The sequence below is a fragment of the Hypomesus transpacificus genome, chromosome 21, assembly GCF_021917145.1.
Source record: "Hypomesus transpacificus isolate Combined female chromosome 21, fHypTra1, whole genome shotgun sequence".
NCBI lineage: Eukaryota > Metazoa > Chordata > Actinopteri > Osmeriformes > Osmeridae > Hypomesus > Hypomesus transpacificus.
Window position 1 is genome coordinate 10,111,703 of NC_061080.1, and position 11,372 is coordinate 10,123,074.

At 39.2% G+C, this 11,372-nt stretch overlaps 1 long non-coding RNA gene across 1 annotated transcript; it reads left to right on the top strand.

The window, feature by feature from the left end:
- Positions 1-5,477: 5,477 nt before the first annotated feature.
- On the top strand, positions 5,478-11,098 carry LOC124483756. The gene is made up of 3 exons (XR_006957896.1): positions 5,478-5,901; positions 6,180-6,312; positions 6,766-11,098. It is a non-coding gene; the product is annotated as an uncharacterized LOC124483756 (long non-coding RNA).
- The last annotated feature ends 274 nt before the right edge of the window (positions 11,099-11,372 follow it).

An 11,372-nucleotide genomic window follows, 5' to 3' on the forward strand; every position in this document is an offset into this window, starting at 1 on the left:
ACGCCGTTAATTTGGGTTTGCGTTAACGCCGTTAATAACGCGTTAAACTGACAGCACTATCTAGAACTATAAGCATTAACTGTATCACGGGCATGGCATTATCTATAATTCCAGTTATTAACATTTGTGGCAACTTAATCATCTAACGCATCACGGGCACTGTGCACTATATAGCAACGGGAACAATGCTCATAAGACTTTATAAAGGATGCATGTATTAAAGTTATGTATTGTGCTTATTAAATGTATGTCTAATGAACTTAGAAGTGTGCTCAGGCTTAAAACATTGTGTCTCACACAGGGTGTGGGAAACAGGCTGTATTTTGTGTGTTATCTCTCCATTTCAGAAGCAACCTTGAAACCGGGCTGAGAGCACCCGAGGAGGTGGGAGGGAAGAACAAACTCCTTGATACACGAGAGAACAAGCTCAACCCTTTTTGATATTTCTGTTTCAATTGCACTGTATAATATATGCTGGGGCAGGGACAAATAGCCAGTTGGACTTCGTGAACCAGCCCGAAACTCTGTTGCAGGTAGGGAAACGTAGACAACCCCAGAGCTCTGTACTTGTTGATTTCCAACTGCTGCATTAAAGCTGATATTATTGGACCTCTGCGACTCCAGACCACTCTTTCTAGAACACAGATTTGTGTCATTGGATATCATCATTACATATTGGATTAGACACAAAGATTTTGAATCCTTCAAACCCCACTCGAATCTTTTATTTTCTTAGCTTCCATTTATTTTGTCCTGGCAAATGGCTGTAATGTAGCCTACGTTAGTGCTCGCTACATATACAACTATGAAATGAATTGATTTCAAAAGATGCAGTAAAGAAACACTCAGCCGTACACGAAATCGCATAGGAAACAAATGGACACATGTTATGTTTCAAAGGGTTACGCGTAGGCTATTTTGATCGTATTATCTGGGTTAGCAACGACGTTCTTAGTATGAATTTTGAATATATGGTGTCAGAAGGAGCTGTGATGTCGTGGAAAATACGGCTATTGGCTCGAAACAACCCCAAATACGTGATTAGTAGCCTACATTCTGGTAGTGTCTATGGGAACCAGTTGTTTTAGAAGAAGCCAAAACAAGATGTTACCCGAAGGCCAACGTAAAAAAAAACGTACCGATTTGGTAGCATTTTGTGAGCTAAATAGCTCTCAGTGTAAGGCAACGGACTGCCATGACGAATGTATTTTTGCTCTAGTGCGATCGAATCCCACTTCATGCGAGCATGCAAATGTTTTATTTTGTCTCCATTTATTTTGTCCTGAATGGATGTAATGTAGTGCGCACGTAGCCTATACGTTCATACTTTCATATTCGCCGCAGCAAATAAGAGATCCGACTTGAAAATCGCCAGTAACATGTTTGTGAATTTGTGACGAATCTGGTGATGAAGGAAGACTGATGCGTGAACGCACAGCTGGGGAACCAGTTGGCGTGGTAACCAGTTGGGCGACAACACCGGTCAGATCGCTACCCTGTGCTACGATAAGCAGGCATTAGGCTTTTGAGGGGTATAGCTCCATAGACCTTCATTTATTCTGCACTCACATGGAACTTGAGTGGAACTGCATCCAGTTCAGAAACTGGAAGTTTCTCGAGAGTGGCAGTTCTCCCCATAGATAATTTTATAAAGACTAGATGTCTTACGGCGGAGTCTAGAACGTCCGCACATGGCGTCCATCTTTCTACAGTCAACTCGCTCACCCATAACATTTTAAATGACCATAACCTGCTCAATTGCCAACCGATTCTGAAACAATTTGGTTTGTTGTCAACGTCAGAGATGTAGTTATGCCACTGCATACTTAAGAATAATTACGTTATTAAAAAATGTATATAATAGAAGTATGTAGTTAGGCCACTGGATACTTCTATTATATATATATATCTTTTTATAACGTAATTATTACTAAGTATGCAGTGGCATAACTACATCTCTGACGTTGACAACAAACCAACCCGTTTCAGAATCGGTTGACAATTGAGCAAGTTATGGTCATTTAAAAAGTACATGTAGCACCAACACAATGTTATGGGTGAGCGAGTTGACTGTAGAAAGATGGACGCCATGTGCGGACGTTCTAGACTCCGCCGTGAGATATCTAGTCTTAATATATATCTATGGTTCTAGACATTCTCTGGTAGATGCACGAGAATCTTCATATTTTTGAAGGTGAGGTTGTTATGGGTCTATACTAACTGTCATTCAATTCACATAGCTAATTGAACGTCCACGAATGTTGTCCGAAGCAATATCTACATTGAAAGCTAAGTAGCTATGCAACAAACTGGCGAGCGATGCAGCTAGCTACTTGATAGCAAACAACTTTTATGCAACTGTTCTTGGTTAGACAAGGACAACTGTGAATGATTGTAGTCAATACGTTGAGACTTTGCTTAGTTAGCATTATTCAATCTCCTGTGGGTTATTTAGACGTGTAAGTAGTACTGTGAACTACTAAATCCGACTTCTCACATGTGCTGTAGAATGGCAACAGTGATAGTATGGTCAGCTACTGCTAGGCTCTCTAACATTTTAACATGTAGGAATGAGCTGCCTATTCTTACCAATGACAAACTTAAGCTCCATTTCTGAATGGTTTTTTCTTTAGGCTACTGTGTAAAATAACCTGTGTAACCTAGTTTAGGATTTGCTCGCTTTGATGAAGTTACATTTAATGCTTGAATCTGTTACTGATACTTATTCTTCCTTTGCTTATTTGTCCCGCCAAATGGTTTAAAGTCATGGGTGTACGAGAAATCTGGAACAGTTACAAAGTCCTGATTGTAATGGGCACAAGCCTTGGACTCATACACTGGGGTTGGTACACTGTCAAGTCTAACCCTTTGCTTCGAAAGGACAAAGACAATTATACTCCTGAGCCAGGCATAGTGGCTTTTGTTGCCCCACTACCAACTCCTTCAAAGACGAAGTAGTGTGTGGACGAAAGAGGTATGTATGTTCCTTCACGTTTAACTAATAGGGTTTAAGATTTTGCTATTTAGTGCACTTTTTTAATTGTGGTTGGTTGTCCTGTTAAGTGGCATGTTGATGGTGTAGCCTACATAATTTCTGCCAAATTTAATCAAAGCAGACATAGCAAACGAGGTCTCTTAATAGTACTTAATAGTAATTTGGTGTTTCTGATTTCTGTGTTTCCTCCTCAAGGAAGTTCAACATCTAAACAATTTAGTGGAGGAAACAATGAAAACTCAGAGCTGGTTGAGGAAGAACTGGCTGTGGGTGGCAGGAGGGGCGTTTCTAAGCATCCATCTTGGAACGTGGCTCATGCAGAGGGCTATGAGAAGTGCCGTTCGCTCTGAAAGGGCAGTGAAAGATAAGGCTGATAATGAGTGACTGTGAAGGAAACCTGTTGTATCAGTGGTCATCTGTTTCATGTGTTAATATTAGGGTTATTTATATCAGGGATTATTTGGGGAAATAGGGAAAACTCTAATTGAGTGGACTTTTTTGTTGTTGTACTGCTTGTGTTCCTCAGCTTCAATTAAAGGGGTGATACTTTTAGTCAAGACTCTGGTTTATTTACATAACGGTGTGCTCTTAACATAAGCTGTGTGTATGTGTATAAAGTGGCTTCATAATGTATTCAGACCCCTTCACTTTTAGCACATTTTATTGTGTAGCTAAACCTACACTCAATTACCTGTAATGACAAAGTGAAAATATGTTCTTAGAAAAATAAATACTTAAAATCTAAGATTAAAATGTCTCATGTACATGAGTATTCAGAGCCTTTGCTCTGGCACGACAAATTGTGGTCAGGTGCATCCTCATTCTTACTCCATTTATTTTGTATGAAAGCATTTGCAGAGAATGTTCGTAGTCTGCAAACAAATGTAGAACTCAGACCACTGAAACACAGAAATAATGAATTTGAATGACGTACAACTCTGCCACACAGCAGACTCAGTGGTGGCTCGAGTTGGCAAGACATTTTAAACCGTTAATTTACTAATGCATTTCCCAAAAGTATTACATAAACTTGGAATTGACACCCTTTTATCCTCAAATTATTAATTTAGTCTTAAAATATTAATCTATAAAAACTGTTCAAGTTTACAAGAAAGTTTGAGAATGTCAACATGCAAGTTGACAGTTTTGTTTTTTATTGACTTGGCCCATAATTTCTTTCAATTATTTTGACATGTTTTTCACTTGTTTTTCACTGTTCCAACCATTTCACCTTTTTCTCCATGATACACCTTTAAGCAAATGTATTTCCGCATGGAGAAATGGAGTTGTGGCAGTATGACAATATAAAAATAGCATGCATGCACACACCTGTCAATTTAAAATGATTCTGGGTAATTAACACAATTTGTCTGTGCCCATGTGTCATGATTCCAAGGGTAATTTAGCATTTGTATTCATTTTGTGTGCAAATAACACTTTTACAGTTGTGATAGTGAATCATGCCCTATGTACAGTATTGTAAAGATGTAAGAATTGTACTTCTACAAGTTTGCAGTGTAAAAGATAGGCATTAGTGCCCTCTAGTGGTGTGTTTCAGTTGCGCATCGTGCATATTGGTGCATTCCATTTGACACTTAAGTCAGGATATCCAACCTAGTTCAAGTCTTATTGTCAAATGCACAGAACAACACAAGGTCAGAGACTGGACACTGAATTTCTTGGACAAGACAACACAGGTTTCTGTGGATTAATCATGATTAAATACATATTACCTATTTTCCGAATTTTTGTCATTAGTATGCGTCTTTGATTTTGCGGTACCTTGATGTTAGAGTCACCCGTTGCCACTCGCAAAACTTTGGTGAACCCCTCGTCCTCAACAAAATCAATCGGTCTACAGCTTTTTGCAATACATTTGTCAACAGTGCTAGTCACCTTGTCACAGGCAGTCTTAGTGAGAGCCCTACGTTGTTCAGTGAGGGTGGTTTGGCGCATTCTACTTGAACTCCACTCGCCGACCAACGCATGCTTCGCGTTGGGGTGGTATAGGTTACTTTAGGCTGGTATTGCTTCGGTGAAACAATAACATTCAGTCATTTAGCATTCAGTCATTTAGCAGACGCTCTTATCCAGAGCGATAACGTCTTCCCGCAGAGCAGGGCTCCAGACTAACATTATTACTAGGAGCACAGTAGCCCCTGACTGAAAATGTTAGGAGCGCAAGCAGAAGATTTAGGGGCACACCTTATATTTATGGGAGACCAAACCTGCCAAAATTAAAAATAAATGAATACATAAATAAATGTAGGCCTACTTATACATAAAAAAATGTAAATATATAAAAATAAATGTATGAACATTTTTTAATTACGTATTTATTTATTTAGATGGACATTTATTTCTGTATTTATTTATTTATGTGTACATTTATTTCTGTATTTCCTTGTCCTTAAGCTAATGAGGTAAGCTGTCAATCAATGTATGTCACGGTGTCACCTTAACCCCATTGGTGGATCGGTATCAGAGTGCGAAGATGGACTTTTCATGCCTGGGGTTGCTATGACTAGCTTAGTAAACTAAGTAAAATGGCTGCACACGGACAAGAGATAGCCAGAGAGTTGCAAGTTTTGGCAAATCTTGCTGAAAATGGAAGTGCCTCACCAGATTTTTTACTTTTTCGTGTTGAGGCTCTGAGTATTTGTTACAGTTATCTTCATCTACGGACACAGAGGTTGACCCTGTAGTGTTCAACGTTTTTGAAGAAGTGGAACATAGTCTTAGAGCTAGCACTAATGTTTTGATGCATTCAGTCGACTCCGGAGCAGTTGGACGCCCTTCTCTTGTACTGCCCTTGTACTGCCCGGTGTGTCAGTCCGTGACATTGCGACTCTTTTTGGGGTTGGTGAAAGAACAATTCACCGCCGAATGGCAGATCATGGAATACGGTGAGTGCATTTGTTTGGCAAGCCCTTACTACTGACTGCATACTAGGCCGGTGTAACTAGGATGATTTAGGGGGGTTAAGGTTTAACAGCTGTGTTGGTGTCGCAACTGTACTGTACTTACTTCAAAGCTGGTGATGAGACGTAGTAACTTAATTATTCAGGCCTTTGTCAGTTGTATGATAACAAATGGCATAAATACTGTAAGCTAGTTAAAAGTTAGAGTTACATGTAAAAACCCGTCTAAGTAAAGTCTTATTTGCCTCTCATTTGTTCCTAAGGGTTTCTGATCTGTTTACCACCATTGGTAATGAAGAGTTGGATTTGGCAGTACGGAAATCCTTCGCCGTCATCCAAACACTGGCTATAAAATGATGTTGGGCCATGTTAATGCCCGAGGCATAAAAGTCCAGCGTAAGTATACCATTAATGTTTTTTAGTTTGTGCAATGAAAATTACTTCCTGGCCGTGGAACTGTGGACCAGCTCCACACCCTTGGCAGGGTCCTGGAAGGTGCATGGGAGTTCGCCCAAGCAGTCTACACATGTTTTGTGGATTTGGAAAAGGCGTTCGACCGTGTCCCTCGGGGGCTTATGTGGGGGGTTGCTCCGGGAGTACGGGGTACCGGATTCCCTGATCGGGGCTGTCCGGTCCCTATGTGCAGGCAGTCAGATATGTATCCCTTATGTGCTCTTTTTTAGTTGGAGTTTGATGTGCTATATATGTTGTTGAATACATAATGTGTTTCAATCATGTTGTATACTTATGCAATAACTTTACCCCAAAACCAGCCTACAAGTAATAATAAAACACATCTATTAGAGCATTAAAAGAGATTTGTAGGTAATTGGTGACATCTTCTTTTAGGACAACGTCTTCAAGAATGTATGCATCTTATAGACCCAGAAGGCGTTCAGATGCGCAGGCTCCAGCTCCAGACGTTGAGGCGCAGAAGATATTTTGTGCCAGCCCCTAACAGTTTGTGGCATATAGATGGCAACCATAAGCTTATAAGTTATGGCTGAGTTTTTCAGGTAAACAGCATTTATACAATACCTTTTTGTAAGTAGAATACTATATCAAGAATGCAGGCTTCAAGTTTTGGAGAAAGTCTATGGGTTGTATTCTTCGTATTTTGCTCAAATTCCTTGAAAACATAATCTCAGATAATTATTCATTTCTACAGTCCTTTGATTCTAGAGGATATCTCCAAGTCCCTCAATGTCCCCGTATTTGCAGGGTATCCCAAATCCACAAAAACACGATTGTATAAAAACCTTCCATACCATCACAATGCATGAGTTTATTAAATGTGTTTAGTAGATAGAATAATAACATAATTTCATTTGCAGTTCCCTGTGAAAGCACACAAGCGCATTGTTTGCTAAAGATGTTTTCACCAACATTATGTTTGATATGAACCCATACAGTTCTTTCATAACAATGAACATGGACATCAGAAATATGTCAATTGATGTTGGACCACTATGTGCAGGCAACTCATCTCATTTGTGCTGTGACATATAAGCAAGATGCCTGCCTCTGCATCTAAATCTCTAATGAAGCAACACCATTTAATATGAAAAAATAAATCCAGTGATTGAAGACTGCTAATCATTTTAACTGTTAGATGTTACCTTGAAGTGTAATACACAATGCCATCTTATTTAAATTACAGATGGCGAATTGTAGTTCATGGTGGCATTGATGGTTTTAGCCGTCTAATTGTGTACCTTACCTGCGCCACGAACAACCGGGCCTCAACAGTGATGAGCAGCTTCCTTGAAGCTGTCAACACCTATGGAGTGCCATCACGAGTTAGGTCTGACAAAGGAGGAGAAAATGTTCAAGTGGCACACTTATATCTTATTCTGCCTTTCACATGATTTAAACTCTCAAATCAAAAGTGTACTCTGATATCCACAAAAACATGTCTTTAAACATATGAGGCATTTGTATAATGACTAAGAAGAAAAAAACGTACGGCATGGAGGAGGGTTTTCTCTTTTAGCCAGACCCTGTTATCCATTGTGACGCCAGGCAGGTCCCAAGGCAGTGCCAGAGAGAGAACTTTAGTTTTATCTTCCTCTGTAAGTTCCATGGTTCCTTCCAGCTGATCAAGGACAGACACAACGCTAAGTTAAAACTAACAATACATTATTTAGAATTTGGTCGAGCAACAACATTTAAAAGCAAACTAAGTTTGATGAACACACACAAAGTTAGTTGCTTTAAAAGAAGATGAATTGTAACATGTTTTGTAAACAATTATATATGATATTTCACTACTAAACAACTCGATGACATCACGGACATCCTGGTCCACGCAGTCAGATCGAGTTATTGTTGCCGTCTCTTGTTCTCCGCCAAACAGTACATGCATGATAGCGGGGCTTTGACCGGTAAAATGTGGGCCACCATTTAAAAAACAGTGCCCAATCATACGGCCAGCTACAACAAAAAAGTCACTTTCTAATAGTGTTTGTGATGTTGATGGAATTAAATGGTCTCTTTGTCCTTCAAACAGCAAGGTCTTGATTTCTGAGAAGAAGCAGATTTAATTGTTACTGGCTAAGTTGATTTATTTTTCATATACATAATCATAATCAGTCTATAAATCAATAATATGAAATACCTTTCTCTTCATCAAGAAGGAATCCATTTTGCAGTTGTTCCATGACAGTAGAGAGCACATACCTGGTGACGCCCTCTCCAATGGCAGAGTCACCTAATAAAAAATATTGGAAATGTTACACATGGATGCCTCAATGGAGACCCCTCTTGTTTTGAATTCTCTGTCAAAGTTCTATCTAGTATCTGGGACTGACATCTAAAAAACTGTACAACCACTGTACACTAGGTGGAACTTCCCATTTCAAATTCACTCCCCCTCACCACCAAAACGTAATATAACAATGTACTGGTTCTGTCTATTTTGACACGTCATTTAGATTTTTACCAATCAATCTGCAATGCAGTGGATTAGCCCACTCCACCCTTGGCCTTTTGTAAAAAAAGCATGATGGCCCTGTTCCTTTCCACTATGGAATCCCTCAAGCTTAGTGTGAAGGCAAGGGGGTCTTTGTCCTTGTTGGAGTCAAGTGTTGTGTGGGTGAACAATTCCGCTGCCTTTCCTGGGTTGGGTTCTGTGACCCAAGCTTAACAGAAACGCAAAATGTTAAATACATTTCACTGCTACAGTAAATATATGATATTATACTATATTATACTTATTTCTAAATAATCTGGAAATCAATAAATCATTAAGTCACCTGCCACATCCCCAAAAGAATACTTAGCTGTCTAAATGAGGACCGACTATTCTGTGTAAACGTTATTTTCAGAAAGGTAAGTTGATACCAATGTTTATATTTATATAAACATAATTTATAATAGGTTCTTCTGAACTTTGTTTGTACATTTACTTACCATCAAGGATGTATACTGGCCCACTTGCTGCTGAAGTGCCAGATGAACTTGCTGCTGATATTGACAATATAAAATAATCCGTATTCATAATTATGTTCAAAGCATTATATCACCAGGTGGGTGTGTGCATTTCATGCAAGTGTTTGTAATGAATGGAAACTGAGTACAAGTAAATGTACCCTCTTAAAGTAATACAACACCTGAAACTAGCCTAATTAATCATAAACCCTAAATTGCGCAAAATCTCTCATCCCTTAGAACCAATCTGTAATCTTGGTGAGTACAAACCCTCATCTGAACCTGTCTCCAGACTCCGCCATGAGCAAATCTACAACTTGATGCTGTAAGGTGGTGTCACTTGTCCCACTGGCTCGAGGGCAGCTGCACCATTCTCCCTGTCATTCTCTACATCCCTTTTAACCTGTGATCGGCTTGAAAAGAGTTAAGTTGAGGAGATAGTTTGCCTTTACGCAGTATCAATTATTCAAACACAAACATTTCATAAAAGACCTCTACATCGGTAACCAGGCTGGTTGACAAATGGATAGTTATGATTACTGGCTATTTTATAACAAACATACACCAACATTGAACCAAAGGGAAAAAGGAACACAATGTTAAAATACATTTAAAATTTAGAGCATTACCTTGAACAGGCATCATTGTGGGTTCTGATTTGTGCAAAAGGTAGTTGTTCTCCACAGTGAATGCAAGATGTCAGGGGTCCAGTTTGAGCAACTGAATTATCCACTTCCTAATTGTTGAGACAACAACATAAATAACTGAAACAACACATAAAATACACTGTGGAAGGGTGAGCAATTTGACAGAAACATTTGAATCTTTAGATTTCTAGATGACAGTAGATTAGAGTAACAATCCACATATTGACTTGACAGATCAGTTAGTGCACTCAAATATTCAAGACAAATAACAGCAAAAATGTAGAACTTTGTCTTACATTCTCCATACTCAAATTTCTTTACAGTGGTGAGAATGTAAAGAGTGGCATGATTTATCATGACTGAAGGGTCTTTTAGGTATTTGACACAGTAGCCCTGATTAGGGCAAGGGATGGAAACAAGATGACGGCTTTGTGTGGTTCCAGAAATTTATCCAGAAATTCAAATCAATTTTGGATAGCTTGTCAAAATGGACTCCACAAACTCTTCTGAGTTTTCTTGGTTACCTGTGAGATAATAAACAAGACAAAATAGCACCAGCAACAATGTTTTTTGTTATTATAAAACAGCTGACAGGAACTTTATCTGCACTACATTTGCCAGGTGACATACCTCGAAAGTTCAGGCGCCTCTCACCCAACCCCACCCTCTGGAGATGCTCTTTGCCAACTCTGCTTGGGACGATAGCTGTGTCTATCCGCCCAAGACAGCAAAATGTGTGGGTGTAAGTGACAAGTTGGTTGGTCTGAGAGTGTCTTGGTTGGCGCCTTGACCTTGTTTGGTTGTTGTACGCGGAAAACAGCCTTGAAACTTCCGCTAGAAAAATAAATTCATTATATAGTGAATTACGTAATACATTCTCAAACTACATTAAACCGATAGGTCGCCAAAGCTTATGTCATGTTGTTTACTGTAATTTTTTTTTACTGTACACTTGTTGGTTATGATTACTTATAATGTATATTATGTGTATTAGCTGACCATCAACAGGGTGGTGTAGACCTCTGCGACCAATTGGTGTACCAGATGATATGCCAGAAGTGGCAGATGATATTGCAGAAGTGACAGATGACATGGAAGATGCTGTTCCAGGAGGACTTGCTGTTGATAATAACAAATGAATAGCAGCATGCACCAATACAAATACACTACATAAACTATGACTAAACTGTATTGTTCAACTTCAAAATGTTACAGCACGTCTTCCTTTGCCACGTGCGACGGACACGTTGGTGCCAGCTAGCTAAATATATCTGAATTTGTGGCTGCTGGGTGCGCGATAGGCTACCCTTCAAATTATCGTCGAAACATACAAAGCAACAATTAGTTATACAATAGTAAACATTCGGATCATGAGCTAAA